The sequence below is a fragment of the Molossus molossus genome, unplaced genomic scaffold, assembly GCF_014108415.1.
Source record: "Molossus molossus isolate mMolMol1 unplaced genomic scaffold, mMolMol1.p scaffold_m16_p_6, whole genome shotgun sequence".
Lineage (NCBI taxonomy): Eukaryota > Metazoa > Chordata > Mammalia > Chiroptera > Molossidae > Molossus > Molossus molossus.
The window spans coordinates 21,360,997-21,385,140 of record NW_023425399.1 but is presented as its reverse complement, the minus strand read 5'-3'; the positions used below and the strand labels follow the sequence as shown (position 1 = coordinate 21,385,140).

Genomic DNA, 24,144 nt, shown 5'->3' with positions numbered 1-24,144 from the left:
TCCTGTCCTCTCCTAGCTTCCCCCCTAACTCCTGAAAACAAGAATGAGAAAAGGGTACCTTTAGCCAACAGATTAGTAGATATTGATATTATAGGTACTGGGGCTGACAGAACATGAAGCTTGAGATTTTGGACCTTGCTTTTAGACCTCAGAACAAAGCTGTTGGGACAGGTGTTTATTCATTCATTTATTCACTCACATGTGCCCCATATATTTAGTGTGTCTCATACCTGCCAGGCCCTCTACCAGATATGTGGACTATTCCAGATGAGAAGACCCTAAATCTACCATAAGATCACAGTCTTTGGGGGAAAACAGCAGCAGTAAACCTCCTTACCCTCCTCCCCGCATTCAGATAATTGGATTTTGAGGTAGACAGGACTTGAGAGTTTATCTGGTCCTCCTTTCATGTTGCTATGTAATGAAGTACGGCAGACCATGAAGTAAGTAAGAAGCTCATAGGCTTTTAAGTAAAGTAAAGGAGACCTAGGTTAAAATCCTATCTCTGCTTCTTACTAGCTATTTGACTTTGAATGGAACACTTAGCCTTGCCCATCTTTAGTTACCTTTGCAATAAAATGGGCATGCCATTATCTGCTTCATAGGGTATTATGAGGGTTAACAACATAATACCTAGCTCAGTGCCAGATGCATAGTAACCTGAGCCTTTCTGTCACTCTGCATCAAATCCTTATTCTTTCTGTGAAGCTTCTGAGGCCACCACCAGTCAGACATTTCTTTCTCCACTTTTACAAATCATGGCACTCTGAACTGTTAGATCTGCCTAATATTGTTAGTAGTTCTTTGCAGGGAGTTGACACAGCCTCACCCTGAACTGCAAGGAGCCCAAGGACTGTTTTCATTCATCCCTGCATCCTCTACAACCCCTACCCAGAGCTGTGACCTTGGCCAACTAGGCCCAGGAAACAGTTTTTGATTGATTGGATAGAAAGCTTCTATATATACTCAAAATTTTGCAACCAACAGAAAGAGCTTTTAAAGATCTGGCTGGGAGTCTTACATTCTAACTTTTCCCCTTTCCTCTCCTGTTAGCACATTAATTCTCACAAAATACCTGTTATAGGCAGGATGGGGAATTATATCCCCATTTTGTAGCTGAGGAATCTGACACTCGGATTAGAATCCAGGTCCCTTGCCCTGGCCGGTTTGGCTCAGCAGTTAGAGCATTGGCCTGGGGTCCGGAGCGACCTGGGTTTGGTTCCCGCTAAGGGCGTACGCCTTGGTTGCAGTTTGTCCCCGGCCCTGGTTGGGTCGTGAGGGTGGCAGCCCCTCAATGTGTCCCTTTCACGTCGATGTTTCTCTCTCTCTCTCTCTCTCTCTCTCTCTCTCTCTCTCTCTCTCTCTCTCCTTCCCACTCTATCTGAAAAAAAAAAGAAAAAAGAATCTAGGTCTCTTGTTAGGTGATATAGCTCCAGTGAAAGAGGAGTAACAGGAATGAGAATAGAAATCCTGACTGACTAGGTCTCCATTCTCTGGAAGCAGTACAAACCTTTTTTTTTTTCTCTAATTAATTTTTTTTACTGATGTTTCTTCTTTTTCCCCCATTCATACCTTCCTCACCACTCCCAGCCCGCCTTCACAGTATTATTGTCTATATCCATTAGTTATGCATATATGCATATAAACTCTTTGGTTTATCTCTTCCATCTCCCCCCCAACCCTTCCCCCTCATTCAGATCTTTACAAGCAAGAAGGAACAGGGGGACTGTAGTCTGAGGCCTTAGCTAGGTGAGGTCAAAGCCAGATGTAGTCACAACCAGAGATGTTTCAAGAACATGACAGAAAGAGTGGTGAAAAGGTGTTTAGGATAACTTCACTGATTTGCTAGACTTTGAAGATTAAGAATTTGAATATGTACAAAGTACATAGTACATGTATAGCATACACACAAAAATGCCTGAAGATGAGCATTCCAGGTGAGACAATAGCATGGACAAAAAAAGAAAAAAAGTATGAGAGCTTGAAAAGCCCGTGGTAGATGTAAGGCAGATGATGACTAGATCATGGCATACCTAGGGAGTGAAGCTGAAGTGATTGGAAGCCATGACATCTTTTTTTGTGAGCAGGGGAGTGGCATTAGGAACATTAGTCTAGCAATGTGGACCCAACAGATTGGAGCGGGGGAGGTGAGGGGAGACTAGTGAAAGAAAGACCAGGGAAGAGGCTACTATAACAGTCTGTCTTTGTAATGTCAGTACATTTTAAGAAATATTCCAGCCATGCAGGCAGGAGATAATGAGATCCTGAACCAAGAGGAAGTTGACACAGTAGGGAATAATGAAGAACAGTGTGGATGTAGAGCTCTTAGAGGAAAAAAAAAAGCCCATGAAGACTTTGCAATTGTGGGTATGGGGAATGAGGGAAGGAGGGGTTGAAGAGTATGAACATTTGGAGTCTAAATACTTGAGAGAATAGTTATTCTATTTGCTAAAACATGGAGTCTGGGAAACAGGAGATGACTTCAGTTTATTGACATGCTAAATTGGAGGTACTGATAGTCTATGCCCTCTACCACACACCCCCTAATGCCTCTGCCTTTGTTCTGTGACCCAGGCCTACAGAGATCCTTCAGTTTCATGTGTTTTCTGCTTTGTTTCAGGCCTGGAGCCCCCCACAGATCCTCTACCTATGTCTTAGAACAACTCTTTTCCCTCACTGAAATAAGATAGTACATGTAAGGTGTCAGTGGTTGTGAAATGGCTGTTGTTGTGGTTATCATCATAGCTTTGTGATTACAGTAGCTACAGAATTAGAGAAGCCTCTGGAACCACCTGGCTGAAAGACTCAGGAGTCATTCAACTAGTATTCAGTAAAAAGCCTGGACTGCAAGTAAATGAAGAGGATCTTAGGCTTGGGTGTAAATGGGGGCATTGAGCCATGTCAGCTAGGATTAGAGCACATGTTTCCTGACTTATTTTTTTCTGTTTCTGAGAATTGGCATAGTGTTTTGTTAGAAGGGCAGGCCCTGGAGGTTGAATATCCTGGGTTCATGTCCCAAGTGTACCATCTATTGGCTTTGTGACTTGGGCACATTTATTTAATTTCTCTGTGCCTCAGTTTCCCAGTTAGTAAAATGGGAAATATAACAACACACCAACCTTACAAAATTGTTGTAAAGATTAAATGAGTTGCCCTGGCCGGTTTGGCTCAGCAGTTAGAGCGTTGGCCTGCGGTCCAGAGAGACCCAGGTTTGGTTCCCGCTAAGGGCATGTACCTCAGTTGCAGTTTGTCCTTGGCCCTGGTTGGGTTGTGCGGGTGGCAGCCACTCGATATGTCCCTTTCAAGTCGATGTTTCTCTCTGTCTCCCTTCCACTCTATCTGAACAACATGGAAAAATGTCCTCAGGCGAGGATTAAAAAAAAAAAAAAAAGAATAAATGAGTTAATATAAACAAAGGGTTTACAAAAATGCCTACTATGTACTCCTATTCTCCTTACCCTAAAATTATGTCTACTCCACATTCCAGGTAATATATAGAGGTTTCTCTGTTCTTCAACCATCTTCACCCAGCAGAGGAGGGGATGATCAGAGAAATCTGAAACTAATCTCAGAGTACTTAACTTTGTCCCAGCTGGGTTCCAGATTATCTAAACCTGGCAGACCCTGGCCCAGGAGTGAGATAGAGTTGTCCTAAAGGTCCGAGTTCCATTCCCAGTTCTGACACTGATGTACTTTGATATTGGGCAAGTTACCTAACCTCTGATCCTCAGTTTTCTCATATATAAAATAAGGAGAATGAGTAGTTTCTCCATGTATATCTAGCATCTCATTCTTTGCATCGCTACATTCTAGCTATATTGACTTTCTGCTTAAGTATAATAAACTTATTTTTGCCTATTGCCTCAGGGCCTTTGCACATGTTATTTTCCTTCTCTAAAACACTCTTCCCTTAGATCTTTGCATATCTTACCCCACACTTTATTCAGATCTCTGTCCAGTGGTCACCCCTTGAAGAAGTCTTCTCTGACCATTTTATCTAAAATAGACCTCATTCTCATTCTTTCTTCCCTTACTCTGTTTTTAATCTTTTTTTTTTATCCTCACCCGAGGACATTTTTCCATTTTTGTTCAGATAGAGTTGGAGGGAGAGAGATGGAGAAAGAGAGAGAGAAACATCAATGTGAAAGGGACATATCGAGTGGCTGCCTCCCACACAACCCCAACTGGGGCCAGGGACAAACTGCAACCGAGGTACGTGCCCTTAGTGGGAACCGAACCCGGGTCTCTCTGGACCATGGGCCGATGCTCTAACCACTTAGCAAAACTGGCCAGGGCTGTTTTTAACTTTTTTTAAAATAGCACTTAGCATGACCTGAAATTATGTATTTAATTATTAACCTATCCTTTGCTAGGATGCAAGACATGTGAAGGTAGGGACTTGCATCCCTGGAATGAATCCTACTTGGTCATGGTGAATAATTTTTTGATATATTGCTGGATCCAATTTGCTAGTATTTTGTTCAGGATTTTGGGATCCATGTTCATCAGGGATATTGGTCTGTAGTTTTCTTTCTTTGTAGTGTCTTTTTTGGTTTTGGAATTAGAATTATGCTGGCCTCATAAAACGAGTTTGGAAGTTTTCCTTCTTGAATTTTTTGAAATAGCTTGAGGAGAATGGGTGTTAGGGACTTTCTTTATTTTATTTATTTTTTACCCTCACTCAAGGACAGTTTCATTAATTTTCAGAGAAAGAGAGTGAGAGAAAAGAAAAAAACAGAAAACATTCATTGATTGCTTCCTGCACACACCCCGACAGGGGCCAGGGATCAAACCTAACCTAGGTATATGCCCGGACTGGATATCGAACCCATGACACTTCATTGTGTGGGATGACACTCCTACTGACTGGACCACACCAGCCAGGGCAAGGGCAAGGACTTTGAATGTCTGTACCTACCTAAGTTCTGAGCAAAACCTTGTCTGACTTCCCTCTCTGTTATAGGTGAGCCCTGTTCCCAGAGGCAGCTTGTGTGGACCCTGTAACCCTAAAGAGGATATTGCTGACTGAGCTCAGCCTCGGTGAGTGAGGCAAACTCTGGGCAATCTTGGGCCCAGGTACAGTATAACTAGTTTGGGGTTTATAAGTTATAGGTGATTACTCTCCTATTCCATGTCTAAGAGATAGGCATAGATAGCCTCCTGTATTGGGAGGAAAATTGAACTTGCTTTACTGGAGTTGTCATGAGATGTCTGGGGTCATTTTCCATGAATAAGGCAAAGCAGGCTCAATCCTTCCTGGCAGCCCCCCTAAGCTCTCTTAATATGACCTCATAGTCCATAAGACTTTTCCTGATTTCAGTCTTGACTGTGCCCTACCAAACCCATAGGTCAGCTTTAGAAAATCCTGCAGTTTTATCAGTCCTGCAGAATGTGATCATGAACAGTTGTGAGGGTGGAGTGATAGAGTAGAGCTATGTGAAGGGAAAGTCAGGGGAAGCTTAGAGAGAAGACAACAGATGGTGAGATGGGAAGGGAAATCAACATCTTAAGAACCAATTGTGGCCTTGGCTGGCGTGGCTCAGTTGGTTGAACATCGTCCCATGTGCCAAAGGGTTGTTTGTTCAATTCCAGGTCAGGGCACATACCCAGTTGCAGGTTCGATCCCCAGTGAGGGGCATGTGGGAGGCAGCCAATTGATATTTCTCTCTCCCTTTCTCTTCTGTCTCTAGAATAAAAATATTTTAAATAAAAATATTAAAAATAAAAATATTTTTTTAAAAAGAACCATTTGTGTTATGGATCTTATTTACCATTTTTTAGATGAGGGGATTAAGGCTTAGAAAGCTAAAAAAGTTGCCTAGGGTTCACATTTGGGCAAAACTGGTATTATTAGAAGCTAGGTCAGTCTAACTGTAAATACCATTGTTCTCCCTGATTTGGCAGGCTTTCCTTGGATTGCTAATCTCCCTGGAATTCTAATTTTTCTTATAAAGTTCAAGGAGACAGACCTCCTTATGGATTCAGAAAGGAGGTCCAGTTATTTGAGGGACCTAGCAGGGCAAGGATGAGTTGGGGGTCCCTTCTGAGCAATGGCATTTCTAGTGAGAGGCCAAGAGACTAAAAAATAGGAAGAACCCTTTAAGCAGGCAGAGGCCCAGGCTAAATACAGAAGAAAACACCTCTAAACACATTGGGTCCTATAAATGGTTGGGCCAGCACAGAAGAGCTGGGTTGGAACCTGAGAATCATGGGTTTTATTTCTTTTTTTTTTAATCCTCACCTAAAGATATTTTTCCATTGAATTTTAGATAGAGTGGGATGGGGGGTGGAGGGGGAGAGAGAGAGAGAGAGACATAGATTGGTTGCCTCGCACACAACCCCAAATGGGGCCAGGGATTAATTTGCAACCGAGGTACGTGCCCTTGGCCGGAATCAAACCCACAACTCTTTGGTCCATGGACCGAAACTCTAACCGCTGAGCCAAACTGGCCAGGGCTGTCATCTCTTTCAACATCTGCCTTTGAACAATCTCTATTTTTCTATTTGTAAAATTGGAGTGCTTCCTCACAGCCCCACATGTCTATTGTGTGTACACCAACCATGCAGGATGTTATGGAGAATCAAATGAGAAATGCAAGGTAGAAAGCTTTGTGAATTGTAAAGCAGCATGACCGAAATGAGAGAAAGTGAGAAGAAAGCATAAGTATTCCTGACATCTCAGTCCCTGACCTATTTGCCATTCCATTCCCCAAAGGTAAAAGGGATTGTTTTTATTTGGAAATCTGCACTGTAAATTTTCTCCTATGCCTTCTCCTCTCCTTCTGCAGGCCCTTCCCAAAGCTCAATCTTTTCACAGGGGAAGGGATTCCAGAGCAAAGAAACAAAGCCAGGCAGCATCGGCAACCACGATTTACAGCATGTTGGCTGCAGAATGGAGGTTTAAATGCACTCACACAGCCTGGCTTCAAGGCCACTGCCAACACAGATATTAAAACAGTTTTCAAGAGCTCATCCCCAGCATGTGTTTGTACTCAGTGACTAGTTCTAATATGTTGCCTTGTTCCCTACTGTCATCTCAGAAAAGGAAGGCTATTCCTATTTTCACCCTAGGTTCCCAGTATTCCCCCACCAACTGCTAGTGAAAAAGGCACTTCTGCATGTAGCCTCATATCTTTTTTTTTTTTTTTTTTTTTTTTGCAGATAGAGTGGGAGGGAGAGAGAATAAGAGAGAGAGAGAAACATCGATGTGAAAGGGACACATAGAGTTAGCCTCGTATCTTATTAGAGGTCATGTTCCCCCACCATCTCTCACCTTGGCCAGTGATGTAGGCCACTCTCTTCACACTCTGTAACAATGGGCATTCTTTGCCTGAGGGTGCACAAAGGAATCTGTCTTCTACCTGGTGCACTCGGTTGGCCAACCTTCCTTCCTATTCTGAGTCTCCAGACTCTTACTTGCCACCTCTCTTTGGTTAATCTAAAGCTTAATAGCTTCTGGCTTTTGGATTTTCCATGTCCGGGGTGCCAAGTTTGGATCTTATTGTTCTTGTAACAACTGCCCTGTGAAGAAGTTCCACCATTGACTATTTTAAAATAGGAATGATTTGCCCTGGCCGGTTTGGCTCAGCAGTTAGAGCATCGGCCTGCAGTCCAGAGAGACCCGAGTTCGGTTCCAAGGGCACGTACCTCAGTTGCAGTTTGTCCCCAGCCCTGGTTGGGTCGTGCAGGTGGCAGCCACTTGATGTGTTTCTTTCACGTCGATATTTCTCTCTCTCTCCTTCTCACTCTATCTGAACAAAAAATGGAAAATTGTCCTTGGGTAAGAATAAAAAAAGTTAAAATATGAATGATTCCCGTCCCCCAACCAGTGTGGCTCATTGATTTAGCACATCGACCCATGCACCAAGAGGTCACTGGTTTGATTCCCAGTCAGGGCACATGCCCAGGTTGTGGGCCTAATCCCCAGTGGGGGACATGCAAGAGGCGGCCATTCGATGTTCTCTCTCATCGATGTTTCTGTCTCTCCCTCTCCCTTCCTCTCTCTCTAAAATCAATAAAGAAAATAAAAATTAAATACTGATATCCATATCGTAGCGTTTATTTATCTAACATCCTCAGTTTTGTAGAGCCCAACTGAAAAACAAGAAGGAAGCAAGTCATTGTCATCCATAAGTCCATGCACAGCACTAATTTATTCTTACTGTTACAGGTGATTGTAACAAGTTCAGCAGTCTGGTTTCTTTATCCCCACAAAATTAAAAGCAGCATATTAAAAAGCTGGGAGGAGCCCTGGCTGGTTTGGCTCAGCGGTTAGAGCGTCGGCCTGCGGTCTGGAGAGACCTGGATTCGGTTCCCACTAAGGGCACGTACCTTGGTTGCGGTTTGTCCCCAGCTCTGGTTGGGTCATGCAGGCGGCAGCCACTCGATGTGTCCCTTTCACATCGATGTTTCTCTCTCTCTCTCTCCCTCCCACTCTATCTGAACAAAATATCGAAAAATGTCCTTGGTGAGGATAAAAAAAAAAAGCTGGGAGGAGCTCCTATATTACCAGCAGCTAGGGGTGAGAGCTGAGAACTAACAGTAAGGGAAGGGGTGAAAGAGGAATGATAAGAAAGAAAAGTTAAAATGAGTATGGAGGCCATTTCGTTTTTAGGGGCAACAGCCCTACAGACATGCCTGTGCTTCAGTAAGGTGGAGTTAGGTAATTTTTTTTTTTTTTTTTTTTTTATCCTCACCCGAGGACATTTTTCCATTTTTTTGTACAGATAGAGTGGGAGGGAGAGAGAGAGAGAGGGAAACATCGACGTGAAGGGACACATCGAGTGGCTGCCACCCGCACGACCAACCAGGGCCGGGGACAAACTGCAACCGAGGTACATGCCCTTAGCGGGAACCGAACCCGGGTCTCTCCGGACCGCAGGCGGACGCTCTAACCGCTGAGCCAAACCGGCCAGGGCGAGTTAGGTAATTTTTAAGGTAGTTTTAGGTTCCTCTTGAAGGCCAGAGGTATCAGAAAATGTTACTGAATGCTACACATAAATTTATTTCATTTTCATAGCAGCTTAGGAGTTAGATGTTCTCATTTTATAAATTACTGAGATTTAGAGAGAGACTCAGTAGGCAGTGATTGGAAGAGCTAAGCTTAGAACCCAGAAGAATCTGGCTCCAGAGAACCAAGTTTCTCTACTGTCTTATGTTGGCTCATTCCTCGTGACCTAAAATCCTGGTCTTACTCAGCCTCTTGGGCTAGTGGTTCTTTCCCCCACTCTCCTTTATTCATTCTCCTGTATAACATTTCCTTTTTAAAGACATTCATTCATTCAATGAGTATTTACTGAGTGTCTACCATGTGCCAGGCATAGTTTTAAGTGTTTGAAATGTACCAGTGTAGAAAATGGTTTTCTCTATTGTAGTTTACATTCTACTGAAGGAAAACAGATAAATGAATACTATGAAGAAAAATAAAGCTGGGTAAGAGAATAAGGAGGAACTGTGGGATGAAAGAAGGCTTCTGTGAGAAAATGAAATCTGCAGAAATATGCAGTATCTGAAGTAGTAAGCTATCTATACTATATATCTTGGGGAATAACATTCCAGGCATAGAGTTCAGCAAGTTTAGAGGCCCTGAAACAGGAGTGTTTATTGTGTTTGAGGAACAAAAGGAGGGCAGTGTGGCTAGAGGGTAAGAGTGAAGTATGGAGAAGTCACAAGGGTAGACAGGGACCCAGATCATGAAAGGTTTTATTCTGAGTGAAATAGGAAGTCACTAAAGAGTTTTGAGCAGAATAACATAATCTGATGTCCATTAAAAAAAAAAAAAATCCCTCTGCCTGATTGTACCAGCTAGGACCTCTAGTACAATGTTAGACATAATTAGTGAAAGCAGACACTCTGGCATTGTTCCCAACTTTAGGGAAAAGTATTCGTTCTTTCCTCATTAAGTATGGTGTTAACTGTGGGGTTTTTTTGTAGATGACTTTTATCAGGCTAAGTTCCCTTCTATTCTTAGTTTATTGAGAGGTTTTATTATGGGTGGATGTTGGGTTTTGTTGTGTGGTTTCTGTCCTTTATTCTAACATAGCAATACATTAATTGATTTTTGGATATTAAACCAACCTTATATTCCTAGAATAAATTCCACTTGGTCATAGTGTATAATCCTTTTTATTTTTATATGGCGTTGGACTGGTTTGCTAATATTTTGTTGCAGATTTTTGTCTATATTCATAAGGGATCTTGGTCAGTAACTTTCTCTTAATTACGAATTCAATACTTTTTTTACTTGTTTCTTTTTAAAAAAAAAAAAACTATAAATTTTATTGATATAGGACATTTTAACCAATATATTTATAGGAATTATTTTTTGGCTAGTTAAATCAATAATTCAAAACATTTTTGGAGTTTACTATTTATGTTACATTATCGTTACATGAATATATAGTCTATATAAGTTTAATGGAAGAGAATTAAAATTTATAATTTTTCTAACTTCATTTTGGATAATTAGATGTCTGTTAATCATTAAGGCAAAAATAAGACATTTGTGATATAGCCAGAGCAATGTTTTAGGCTGAGAAATACATGTCAATTATTACATTAGGCCTGGAATCTAGAGGTCTTTGGACTTTATTTATGTAGCAGGAGCTACTGTCCAGGTGGCTACTCAATGCTAAGCATTTCTAAGCACTTGCCATTAATTATATTTTTTATGGCATTCCTATCAGGTAACTTTTTTGTTTGTTTTGTTTTTACCCTTTTTTAAAAAATTTATTTATTTATTTTTTTGTTACAGATGTTTCTCCTTTTTTTACCCCATTGGCACCCCCCTCTCCACCCCATCCTCGCCCCGTCCCCGGCTTTGTTGTCCATGTCTATTGGTTATGTATACATGCATATAAGTTCTGTGGTTTATCTCTTCCCACACCTCCAACCCCTCTTCTGAGGGATGTTAGTCTGTACCCTACTTCCATGTTTCTGGGTCTACCGTATTCTTCAGACTGTTATGTTCATTATATTCCGTATATAAGTGAGATCATGTGGTATTTGTCTTTTTCTGCTTGGCTTATTTCACTTAGGATAATACTTTCCAGGTCCCTCCATGTAGTCTCAAAGGATAAGAGATCTTTCTTTCTTACAGCTGCATAGTACTCCATTATGTATATGTACCACTGCTTTTTTATCCATTCGTCTACTAATGGACACTTGGGCTGTTTCCAGATGTTAGCTATTGTAAATAGTGCTGCTATGAACATGGGGTACATATATTCTTCCTGATTGGTGTTTCAGGCTTCTTAGGGTATATTCCTAGAAGCGGGATCACTGGGTCAAATGGAAGTTCAATTTTTAATTTTTTAAGGTAACACCATATTGTTTTCCATAGTGGCTGCACCAGTCTGCATTCCCACCAGCAGTGTATTAGAGTCCCCTTTTCTCCACACCCTCGCCAACACTTGTTGTTTGATGATTTGTTGATGGTGGCCATTCTGACAGGTGTGAGGTGATACCTCATTGTTGTTTTAATTTGCATCTCTCTGATGATTAGTGATGTTGAGCATTTCTTCATATGTCTCTGGGCCATTTGTATGTCCTGTTTGGAGAGGTGTCTATTCAGCTCCTCTGCCCATTTTTTAATTGGGTTCTTTGTCTTCCTTTTGTTGAGTTGTATGAGCACTCTATATATATTGGAAATTAACCCCTTATCTGATATATCATTGGCAATGATGTTCTCCCATACAGTGGGTTGCCTTTCCATTTTGATTATTGTTTCTTTTTCTGTGCAGAAGCTTTTTAGTTTGATATAGTCCCATGTGTTCATTTTTTCCTTTGTTTCTGTTGCCTTAGGTGATATATCAGTGAAAATTCTGTTCCGTATGATGTCCGAAATTTTGTTGCCTACATTTTCTTCTAGAATTTTTATGGATTCGCGGGTCACATTTAAGTCTTTTATCCATTTTGAGTTAATTTTTGTGTATGGTGTAAGTTGATGGTCTAGTTTCATTTTTTTTGCATGTAGCTGTCCAATTTTCCCAACACCATTTATTAAAGAGGCTATCTTTACTCCACTGTATGCTCTTGCCACCTTTGTCAAATATTAATTGAGCATATTGCTTTGGGTCCATTTCTGGTTTTCAGTTCTGTTCCACTGGTCTATATGCCTGTTCTTGTGCCAGTACCAGGCTGTTTTGATTACAGTCGCTTTGTAGTATAACCTGATATCTGGTATTGTGATCCCACCTACTTGTCCTTCTTTTTCAAAATTGCTGTGGCTATTCGGGGACTTTTTTGGTTCCATATGAACTTTTGAAGTATTTGTTCTAGTTCTGTGAAATATGTCATTGGTATTTTGATGGGGATTGCATTGAATCTATAGATTGCTTTGGGTAGTATGGACATTTTAATGATGTTAATTCTTCCAATCCATGAACAAGGTATGTGCTTCCACTTTTTTATATCTTCCTCTATTTCTTTTTTCAATGACCTGCAGTTTTCTGCAAATAGGTCCTTTACTTCTTTGGTTAAGTTTATTCCTAGGTATCTTAATTTTTTTGCCATGATGGTAAGTGGGATTGTTTTTTCAGTTTCTCTTTCTGTGAGTTCATCATTGGTGTATAAGAATGCCGTTGATTTCTTGACGTTAATTTTGTATCCTGCTACTTTTCCAAATTCATTGATTAAGTCTAGTAGATTTGTGATGGAGTCTTTAGGGTTTTCTATGTATAATATCATGTCATCTGCAAATAATGACAGTTTCACTTCCTCTTTCCAATTTGGATCCCTTTTATTTTTTCCTCATGTCTGATTGCTGTGGCTAAGACTTCCTGTGCTATGTTAAATGAGAGTGGCGAAAGTGGACATCCCTGTCTTGTTCCTGTTCTTAATGGAAATGTTTTTAGTTTCTGCCAATTGAGTATGATGTTGGCTGTAGGTCTTTCATATATAGCCTTTATTATGTCGAGATATGATCCCTCTATTCCCACATTGCTGAGCGTTTTTACCAGAAATGGATGCTGGATTTTGTCAAATGCTTTTTCAGCATCTATTGATATGATCATGTGGTTTTTATTCTTCATTTTGTTTATGTGGTGTATCACATTTATTAATTTGCGAATATTGTACCAGCCTTGCATCCCTGGAATGAATCCCACTTGATCATGGTGAATAATTTTTTTGATGTATTGCTGGATTCGATTTACTAGTATTTTGTTCAGGATTTTGGCGTCTATGTTTATCAGGGATATTGGCCTGTAGTTTTCTTTCTTCGTAGTGTCTTTTTCCGATTTTGAAATTAGAATTATGCTGGCCTCATAGAACGAGTTTGGAAGTCTTCCTTCTTCTTGAATTTTTTGAAATAGTTTGTGGAGAATGGGTGTTAGTTCTTCTTCGAATGTTTGGTAAAACTCCTCCATGAAGCCATCTGGGCCTGGGCTTTTGTTTGCTGGGAGAGTCTTGATTACCTCTTCAATTTCCTTAGTTGTTATTGGTCTGTTCAAGTTTTCTATCTTTTCCCGGTCCAATTTTGGGAGACTGTGTGTTTCTAGAAATTTGTCCATTTCGCTTAGATTGTTGAATTTGTTGCCATATAGTTGTTCATAGTAGCTGTTTACAATCTTTTTTATTTCTGTGGTGTCGGTTGTTACTTCTCTTTCATTTCTGATTTTGTGTATTTGGGTTCTCTCTCTTTGTTTCTTGGTGAGTCTAGCTAAGGGTCCATCAATCTTGTTGATCTTTTCGAAAAACCAGCTCTTTGTTTCATTGATCCTTTGAATTGTTTTTATGGTCTCTATGTCATTTATTTCTGCTCTGATCTTTACTATTTCCTTCCTTCTACTTGCTCTGGGGTTTTCCTTTTGTTTGCTTTCTAATTCTTTAAGTTGTGAGGTTAGACAGTCAATTAGAAATTTTTCTTGTTTCTTGAGGTAGGCCTGTAGTGCTATGAACTTCCCTCTCAGAACTGCTTTCGCTGCATCCCATAGATTTTGTGTTGTTGTGTGTTCATTTTCATTGGTTTCCAGGAAGGTTTTAATTTCTTCCTTGATCTCCTTGGTAACCCATTCATTGTTTAATAACATGCTATTTAGCCTCCATGTGTTGAAATGTCTTTGCATGTTCTTGTTGCAATTGATTTCTAGTTTCATGCCATTGTGATCTGAGAAGATGCTTGATATGATTTCAATCTTCTTGAACTTGTAGAGAGTTAGTTTGTGTCCTATCATGTGGTCTGTCTTTGAGAATGTCCCATGTGCACTTGAGAAGAATGTGTATTCTGTAGTTTTGGGGTGTAATTCTCTGTAGATATCTATTAAATCCATTTGGTCTAGTGCTTCATTTAGAGTCTCTGTTTCCTTGCTAATTTTTTGTCTAGATAATCTATCCAGTGCTGTCAACAGGGTGTTGAAGTCCCCTGCTATGATTGTATTGCTGTCAATTTCTCCTTGGAAGTCCTCCCGAAGATTTTTAATATATTTTGGTGCTCCTATGTTGGGTGCATATATGTTTATCAAGGTTATATCTTTCTGTTGGATAGATCCTTTCAATATTATGTAGTGGCCTTCTTTGTCTCTAGTTCTGGCCTTCAATTTGAAATCTATTTTATCAGGAATGAGTATTGCTACCCCAGCTTTTTTTTGCTTTCCATTTGCTTGGAAAATTTTTTTCCATCCCTTCACTTTCCACCTATGTGAGTCTTTTGTTGTGAGGTGGGTCTCTTGTTAACAACATATAGCCCTGGCCAGTTTGCTCAGCGGTTAGAGCATTGGTCTGTGGTCTGGAGAGACCTGGGTTCAGTTCCCGCTAGGGGCATGTACCTTGGTTGCAGTTTGTCCCCAGCCCTGATTGGGTTGTGTGGGTGGCAACCACTCAATGTGTCCCTTTCACATCCATGTTTCTCTCTCTCTCTCTCCCTCCCACTCTATCTGAATAAAATATCAAAAAAAATGTCCTTGGGTGAGGATAAAAAAATAAATAAATAAATAAATAAACAACATATAGATGAGTCATGCTTTCTTATCCAGTCAGCTACTCTGTGTCTTTTTATGGGAGCATTCAATCCATTTACATTTAAGGTGATTATTGATATGTACTTATTTATTGCCATTTTTGTTTAGTGTGGTTCTATTTTTCTTCCTATTTCTACTGCTAATTACAGCAGTCCTTTTAACATTTCTTGCAGTGCTGCTTTGGTGCTAATGTATTCCCTTAGCCTTTTTTTTTGGTCTGGGAAACTCTTTATTTGACCTTCTATTTTGAATGATAGCTTTGCTGGGTAGAGTAGTCTTGGATTCAGATCCTTGTTTTTCATGACCTTGATTACTTCATGCCATTCCCTTCTGGCCTGTAGTGTTTCTTGTGAGAAGTCAGCTGAGAGCCTTATGGGGTTTCCTTTGTAGGTAACCTGTTGCTTATCTCTTGCTGCTTTGAGTATTCTCTTTTTGTCTTTAATTTTTGGCATTTTAATTACTATGTGTCTTGGTGTGGGCCTGTTTGGGTTCTTCTTACTTGGGGCTCTCTGTGCTTCTTGAACTTGAATGCCTTCTTCCTTCACCAAATTAGGGATGTTTTCTGTCACTATTTTTTTTAATATATTCTCTATCCCTTGCTCATTTTCTTCTTCTTCTCCTATGATGCGAATATTATTATGTTTCCAGTTGTCCCACGGTTCTCTTAAGCTGTCTTCCTGTTTTTTAATTGTTTTTTCCTTTTGGTTTTCTGATTGGTTGATTTTTTCTACCTTTTCTTCTAAGTCACTGATCCGTCCTCAGCTTCCTCTACTCTGCTTTTTAAACCTTCCAATGTGTTTTTTCATTTCTGATATGTCATTTTTTATCTCTTCTTGATGGTTTTTAATTTCCAGTTGGCTTATTTTCAGTGGCTCTATGTCCTTACTCATGCTGTTCAGCTTCCTCAAGATCATGGCTCCGAATTCTAGCTCTGTTAACATGCCTAATTGCTCCACATTGATCTCATCTTCGGTGGAGGTCTCTTGCTCTTTCATTTGGCTTCTGTTTCTGTGTTTCACCATTTTGGCTATCACCGTGGGTTTTGGAGCCTGTCAAGTTTTCCCTGTGGGTGTTGGTGTTCTGCTGTTTGAGGCTCCCCCTCCTGGGTTTTGATGAGCGAGGGAGGACCCACGTTAAACACCACTGTCAAGTCTTACTTTCCTGGTTAAAGTTGCTAGCCCAGGAAAGGTACTGTTATCCTCTAGTTTATTGCCTGGAGGCTAGCAGTTGAGGTTACTTGATGGGTTTTGGGTTGTCAGTTGATTGAAAAACTCCCTCAGGTGCTCAGCATAAGGGGATTTCACGAGGGTGGGTAGATGCTGGTTGTTAATGAGCTTTAATTAGCACTTCAGTGGCCCACAGGGTGGGGTTGGATCTCTGAGGGAGGGGCTGCTGCCTCTCCCCATAGCCCTGGGAAGGAGCAATATGGCCACCGTCCTACGTGGCAGCAACTCAGCAAAAGCTCTGAGCACCCTCCAAATCCCGAGTGTCCCCACACAGTTCCAGTCCAGTCTGCCCTCCCTCTGCCGGAGCCCAAGGTGAGTGGCTGTGGCTATTTTAGCCTCTGTCCTGGCTCTGCGCTGTGGAGCCACTTGGGAGTTTAACCCAAGGGTGCCGCTCCCAGCTAAGGCCACTTCCGAGCTGCTGACCATGGGCTCCCAGCCCCCGTCTCGCGCCTTCTCAAGCCTACCAGGATGGAGTCAGTGTCCCTGGTTATATGGTCCTCGCAAGCTGCTTTTCTGTTGGTTTTTCCCGTCAATTTGTCCGTGTTATAGTTGTAATCCCAGTTTGGTTCTGGGAGATGGTCTGTGTAGCTTCTGTTCACTCCGCCATCATTTTGGAATCCTACTTGTTTCAAGTATACTTAGATTTTCTATTGAATTTTGATTATTTGTATCTTTCTCATAATTTGTTTATTTTGCCTAGGTTGTCTAATTTCTTGTCTTTAAAGTTGTTCCCAGTACTTCCTTATAATCCTTTTAACTTCTGTAAAGTCAGTAGTGATAGATACTGCCTTTTCAATCTTGGTTTTGGCAATTTGTAGCTTCTCTCTTTTTTTTTTTTTTTTTTTTTGAGGCTTTTCTTTCTTCTGTAGCTTCTCTCTTTGGTCAATCTTGTTAAAGGTCTGTTAATCTTATTGATCTCTTCAAAGAACCAACTTTGTTTTTATTTTATTTTTTTAGAGGGAGAGAGAGAGAGAGAGAGAGAAACATCGATGTGAGAGCGAAACATCGATGTGAGAGCGAAACATCCATCAGCTGCCTCCTGCATGGCCCCTACAAGGGATCAAGCCCACAACTGTGGGCATGTGCCCTGACTGAGAATAGAACTGACAATAGAACGGGCAACCTTCAGTGCACAGGACAACACCCAACCAACTGAGCTTTACCAGTCAGGGCCATTGATGATTTATTTATTTTTACTTTAATCTTTATTATTTCTTTTTGTTGTTGTTGTTCAGATAGAGTAAGAGGGAGAGAGAGGAAGAGAGAAACATCGACGTGAAAGGGACACATCGAGTGGCCACCACCTGCAGAACCCAACCGGAGCCGGGGTAAACTGTAACTGAGGTACGCGCCCTTAGCGGGAACCGAACCCGGGTCTGTCTGGACCGCAGGCCAATGCTCCAACCGCTGAACCAAACCGGCCAGGGCTAATCTTTATTATTTCTTAACTTCAGCTTGCTTTGGATTTAGTTTGCTCTTCTTTTTTTCTAGTTTCTTAAGGCTTAATTTATTTTTTAAGGCACTGTGTAGCCCAAATGAACTCTTCTTCAGGCTTACTGACCTGTAGGCTGGTAGTTTGTTTCTCCTGATGTAGTAGTCTCTGGAGAAGTACCTAGAACCTCAGAAAGGGCCTAATTTAACAACAATAGAAGAGACAAGTGATCTGTAGTGTATGCCTTACCAACAAGGAGGGGGCTAGGGCTAGACCCATAGTGCTGGGCAGCCTGGATCCTGCCTGCCTATCAGCACTGGTCAGGCCTGAGCTCTGTGTAGGAGATAGCGGCAGTGCAGCAGCAAGTCAGGTGACACATGGAAAGTCAGTGTTTCCCAGGCTTCTGAGGAGATTTTGCCTGATACTGAGCTGGAGGAGACAGCTGCCCCAGACTTCAGAGGCTTCAAGATGGCTTTGGAGGCCTTGCAGAATACCTCTATTGCTTATTAATGACTAAAATTCAAAGCAGAGATTTGATTCCATTAAAGAAATAAGGCTTAGTGGTTTTTGTGTTCACATCGGCAGCACATATACTAAAATTGTAGGCTGTGGTTTTCAGAGACTGGCTAATTGATTTAGTAATGGGCTGGGGAAAAGCACACAAGAGCATGGAAAATCTAAGCCTCTGCCTGAGCAGGTGACATGACTCAGAAGCTCTTTTGGTGTATGTATGCCTAACCTAATGTGAAAGTCCAAGTTCAGGTTAATGTAAGAGAGTTAAGAATTCACTGACTCAGCCTTGGGAACTAATACTATCTGATGTGTAGAGCCTCAAGGTAGAAGAAATCCATTTTTAAAGCACATAATTTGTGAGTTTGCTTTTTTTTTTTCCTTTTAACTAATATTATATAGTAAAAGTGTTATTTGGAAATAATTTTGTGAAATAAAGGCCACTTGGGAATATTTGAAGGGGGAAAAAAAGAAGTTTAAATGCAGTTTAAATGCAGTTTAAGCCCTGGCCGGTTTGGCTCAGCGGTTGGGGCGTCCGCCTGCAGTCCGGAGAGACCTGGGTTCGGTTCCCGCTAAGGGCATGTACCTCGGTTGCAGTTTGTCCCCGGCCCTTGTTGGTCGTGCGGGTGGCAGCCACTTGATGTGTCCCTTTCACATTGATGTTTCCCTCTCTCTCTCTTCCTCTCTCTCCCTCCCACTTTATCTGTACAAAAAATGGAAAAATGTCCTCGGGTGAGGATAAAACAAACAAACAAAAATAAATGCAGTTTAAAAGAAGTTTAAATAGGTTAGGATGGCAAGAGGTCTGAGCAATGCCTGAGCTTACTGGGTATGTATCTGTGGCCTTTCGTTTTCTCATTTGTTAACAAGGAATAGTTTCTACCCAGCCTACTGTGTAAGGCATATTTCAAATAAGTGCTATATATAACTGTTAGATATGGTGTAAATGTAAGGGACTATTAATGTTAGTAACTATTGTGATAGTGACCTGGACAGAGTCTGAGAAGGTCTAGGAGTAGTAGCAGTGCATTATCATCCTTCAAGGTGTGGGGATGAATGTCTGCCCAAAATGGACCTTGTAGCTTAGTAAGGCAGGAGATTCATTGTCTGCTAGTGTAATCATCCCATGGCCCCAAGAGAGTTCAATTGGGAAAATCTGAGGCAAGCTGACAGAGGAGCTCATATAAGAAGGAGCTGTCCTTGTTCTCTCCCCACCCAGGAATTTTGCCAACATTTTATTACTTTGGTTTCAGAAAGAACTGGCTTTCTTGAGGGTTGCTATCATAGAAAAGCAATAAGGCCCAACTCACTTGTGGGGAAGGAATAGTGTACAAAGAACTCTGGACCCCCTTGGGCCCTGTGTCTCCTTTCTTTCTCAGTTTTCATTAACTAAAGAGGACCTTTCTGTCCTAGTAGAGTATTAGGCCAGACAGAAGAGGGACTGGTAGGTCCTATAGGTCAGATCAATTAGAGGGCAGTTCTGAAAGTGTTGGCTGTGGCAGATAAACAGGGTCCTGAGCCTAAAGTGAAAGCCAAGAGATCAAAAATCCGAGCTGGGAAACTGGGAAATAACAGATCAGGAAACCAAGGTCTATCAGCAGCTGTGGTGCTGGAACCCTGAGAAAAGAAGGACATGAATAAAGAGGTCTTACGATTTTATGATGAGGCAAATGCAGAAAAACAAAACGACACTGTCATACAGAATACCATGTTAACACAAAAGCAGAAATTGCTTCTTTTGAATAATCCATCATTTTGTATTATCTGAGTCTCCACTCTCCTCCCCTACCTTCATGCCTCTCTCCATTTCCCTAATTTGCATAGCCAGTCAAGAGTTACTGTATAGCCCTGGCCGGTTTGGCTCAGCGGTTAAAGCGTCGGCCTGCGGTCCTGAGAGACCCGGGTTCGGTTCCCGCTAAGGGCGCGTACCTCGGTTGCAGTTTGTCCCCGGCCCTGGTCGGTTGTGCGGGTGGCAGCCACTCGATGTGTTCCTTTCGCATCGATGTTTCTCTCTCTCTCTCTGTTCCTCTCTCTCCCTCCCACTCTACCTGAACAAAAAATGGAAAAATGTCCTCGGGTGAGGATAAAAAAAAAAAAAAAAGAGTTACTGTATAACTGCATAGGTCAAGAGATAAAAGTTACCTATAGTATAACTGATCTTTGGGAAGATTAATTGTGTCTTTCCCACCATTGTGTATAGTCTTAAAAACCTTAGGCCATATGATACTGGGGAAAGAAGAGGCTTTAAAGCCAAAGGTTTGGCCCTGGCCGGTTTGCCTTAGCAGTTAGAGCGTCAGCCCGCGGACCAGAGAGTCCTGGGTTCGGTTCCTGCTAAGGGCATGTATATTGGTTGCAGTACATCCCTGTCCCAGGTTGGGGTTGTGTGGGTGGCAACCACTCAGTGTGTCTCTCTCACATCGATGTTTCTTTCTCTCTTCCTCCCACTCTATCTGAAGATGAATGCAAAAAAATGTCCTCGGGTAAGGATTAAAAAAAAAAAAGCCAAAGGTTTGAGTCTTTGCTCTGACATTTATTTCCTGTGCGACTAACCTCTCTGAGCTGTACTTTTCTCACCTGCAAAATGGGAGCAATAATGCCTATGTGGTTATTGTGATGCTAACAGGAAATGATGAAAATGCCTGGCCTGCATTGTTGTTCAGCCACCGGTAATTGAAGTAAACTCTGATATCATGTGTTCATTGTCAGATTGTAGTAGAAGGTGAGTATTACAACTCAGGCTCTTAACCCTGTTCTACTACCTCAACCTTGGGAAACCATTTGATATCTCTGGGCCACAGTTTCCTCAGCTCTAAAAAGAGGTAATGAGGTAGAAAGTTGATCTATAATTGCGGATGTCCCTTCCAGTTCTGTGCCTTCAAAGGCATATGGGTCTGTGGTTCAAAGGCATCAACTCGTTAAAGGGGGAAAAAAGTGAGAAGGGGGCCAAAGGGGAAGCCTTAGCCTCAGTCCTGCTAAGGCTACACCAGGGACAGTTACAAACAAAGAACTGTTACCTACAAAGAGAAGGTGTTAGAAGTGTCTGGGAGTTTGCTGCAGGGGTAGTGATTTGCTTGTCACCCAGCATTTGGAAAAGAAATATCAAAGAGAAGATCAGAATAGCCTAGAAGGTTGGAGACTGAGTAGATAGCAAGTATGAGAGAGACCATGAGGCATAGAACCTAGTTTGTGTTCCATTACCCACTTTCTGGGTATTCCCAGTCAAGTTGTTTCTCTTTTTGCAGCCTCCATACCTCCATCTATAAAATGAATTAATCAAGCAATGCATTCTCCAAGGGCCTCTTCAGGGCTTTCTAAAATTTCATTGTCCACTCTCTTCTGGCTCTCAAGTTGTGTTTATACCCCAGATTTTGCTGATGTTGAGGATATCATTCATATGAGAAGGCTTTTTAACCAGCCAGGCTTTATCTAGCCCTAGAGTATTTAGAATGCTCTTGAAACCACAATTTCAGGCCACTAAGAATCATAAATTTTCAGGTTGAATGCCTTGGTCCACCTGGTGCGATCCCCTTATTTAACACTGAGAGAGAATGCAGCAGAGTAGAAAGACTACAGGCTTTGACAGCAGACCTTGCATTAAAATTTCTGCCAGTACTAACTTAATCTCTCTTAGCTATAGACTCATCATCTGAAAATTAGGATAGTGATAATAGAGCAGGCACATAGAGAATTATTATGTGAAGGAGGGGAAAAAACAAACAAAAGAACAGGCCAGAGAGCTGAAGTCTCGTGCTCAGAGTCGAGTTCACACCAGAACCTAGGGTTTTTTGTGTCTAAGTCCAAGGTTTTCTTCTCCTCTAGAGCCAAGGTCGGTTGTACCCATACGAATGTACTAGCAAAGATTAGAACTGAAAGCATGTCAGCTTTCTTAACTTCTCTGCCAACAACCTTCTCAATTCCCCTGTGGCATGTGTCAATAACACAGCCTGTACTTGTTTTAGAAACAAGCACGCTCCATAAGCACTCCTGTTTGATTTGCTTTGGCCGGAACAGGATCCAGATGCTCTTAGAATAGCACAACAGACTCTCCAAATCAGCCCATTCCCATTCTGAGACACTCATAGCTCTGATCTGCTGCTGGCTAGGGTTTGTCCCCAAGTCCTTCCTACCTGTCATGTGAGTCACATTCAGTAGTCTTGCTATTTGCCCTTTCCCTCTTGATGGAAGTAACATTTACTGAATGCTTACCTACCATGTGCCAGGTATTGTGATAGGTACTTTAAATTGATTATCTCCCTTAATCTTTATAACTCATTAAGTTTATTAATAGCACCAGAGTGAAAAGCTGAGGCTCAGTGAAGTTAAGTGATTTTGGCTGAGGTCATATACCTAGTATTGAAAGAATTGAGGTTTGAATTTAGGTCCTTCTAAACCCATAGACCCCCATGCACTTAGTATAGTAAGCTCTTTCCTGAGTACCAAATTGCATTTCTGGCCTGAGTCAGGTCTTCCAGGAGGGGTAGAGTTTTCAGGAGTGCCTAGAAGGAGCTTTTAATGGCTTTAGTATAATAGGAGTATATTTCATGCCTTTAGTGCATTTTCTTTCTTTTTTTTAAATGTTTTTTTTTTTTTTTTTTTTTTTTAGAGAGAGAGGAAGAACGAGAGATAGAAACACTGATGTGAAAGAGAAATATCGATTGGCTGCCTCCTGCATGCCCTCTACTGGGGATTGAGCCTGCAACCTGGGCATGTGTCCTGACCAGGAATCAAACCTGGATCTCTCAGTCCATGGGACGACACTCTGTTCACTGAGCCACACTGGCTGGGCTTCAGTGCATTTTCTTTCTTTCTTTTTTTTTTTTCAGTGCATTTTCTTAGGAGTTTTTGCTCTGCCTCAAACTAACTTCTCTGGGACTCAGGTGTAGGCACAGAGATCCAAGCACTAAGTGAGAGGCCACTAAGTCCCTAGTAAAAAGTGTACTTGTTTTCAATAAGAGAAATAAGACCCTACTTGTATGTCCAACTCTGAAGTACAAGGAAAGAGAGAGAGGGTCTGTACAATTCAAGCTTGATGAGCATCCTTCAGGGACCAGGCAGGAGAGGAGACATATACACATAAAAGATTTTGAAATAATATTGTTCGAATAGGTCCTCAAATCTGTACTCACTTTTCAGTTTACAGAGTACTTGCAGAGATATTACTGTGAGGAAACTGAAGGCACCTGCCTTCATGTGACAGAGCCAGTGGCTAGAGTCTAAATCCTTAGTCTTGATAAGACCAGTAAGTCTAAGTCACCTCTGAGAGGGTTCTGTCCCTGGCATGGGCCTACACAGTCTTAAAATCTTAAGTTGCAAAAGGGTCAGGCCCTTAGTCTCTGCCCTTTTCTGAGCCTTTCTCTGCCCACTTGTCCCCTTCCTTACCCATTCCTACTCAACTGCTAGGACCTTCTTAATGAGACCCTCTTGGAATATAGTTTTAGGCATGGAGTAAGAGGAGATATATATATATTTTTGAATTGTGCAAATTCTCAACTTTATTTTTAAATGACCATTATTCATGCTGGCCTCTTATATCCAGCTTTGCCATCTAGGGGCGTGTAAGAAGTCAAAGTGTACATTAAGCAAATACAAGAACTGAGAAATATCCGTTCAGGACAGAATTGGGGTGCCGGGTTGTCAGCTACCACAGCCTTCACCAGGAGAAGTGGGGCGAATGGGCAGATCATCTGACCAGTGCCAACCTGTGCAGCAGAGCGGCCGCGGGTCTGCAGTTCCTCCAGGATCCAGGGCAGGATGTCAGCTGCAAAAGTCTCGAGGTAGAATGGTGATCTCACCTTAAACCCTTTCCAAACCACCTCCAAGATTTCCTCAAAGCGAGGAGAGGAGATATTTTTGGCTTTGCATTTTCTCCAAGATCATTTTGCCATAAGATGATAGAATTTTAGGATGTCAGAATGGGAAGGGACCTTAACTAATGTCATCGAGTTTATAGAGGAACCTATATTTAAACATAAAATTCAGCATCTAAAACATCAGTTGGAGCGTTGTCCTATACAACAAA

The 24,144-nt window shown here is 41.6% G+C and overlaps 1 protein-coding gene across 3 annotated transcripts in view; it reads left to right on the top strand.

Annotated features, from left to right (window-relative positions):
- RALY (RALY heterogeneous nuclear ribonucleoprotein) overlaps positions 1-24,144 on the top strand; it is a 99,908-nt gene that overhangs the window by 37,538 nt on the left and 38,226 nt on the right. Inside the window, exons 2-4 of one of the 3 annotated variants that reach the window (XM_036245451.1) lie at positions 4,964-5,040; positions 20,749-20,844; positions 23,662-23,899. The exons of 1 other annotated variant lie outside the window; for it this stretch is intronic. The gene's annotated coding sequence lies outside the window, so the exon portion shown is untranslated. The remainder of the gene's footprint in view (positions 1-4,963; positions 5,041-20,748; positions 20,845-23,661; positions 23,900-24,144) is intronic. One more of the 3 variants, XM_036245452.1, reaches the window with a different exon arrangement.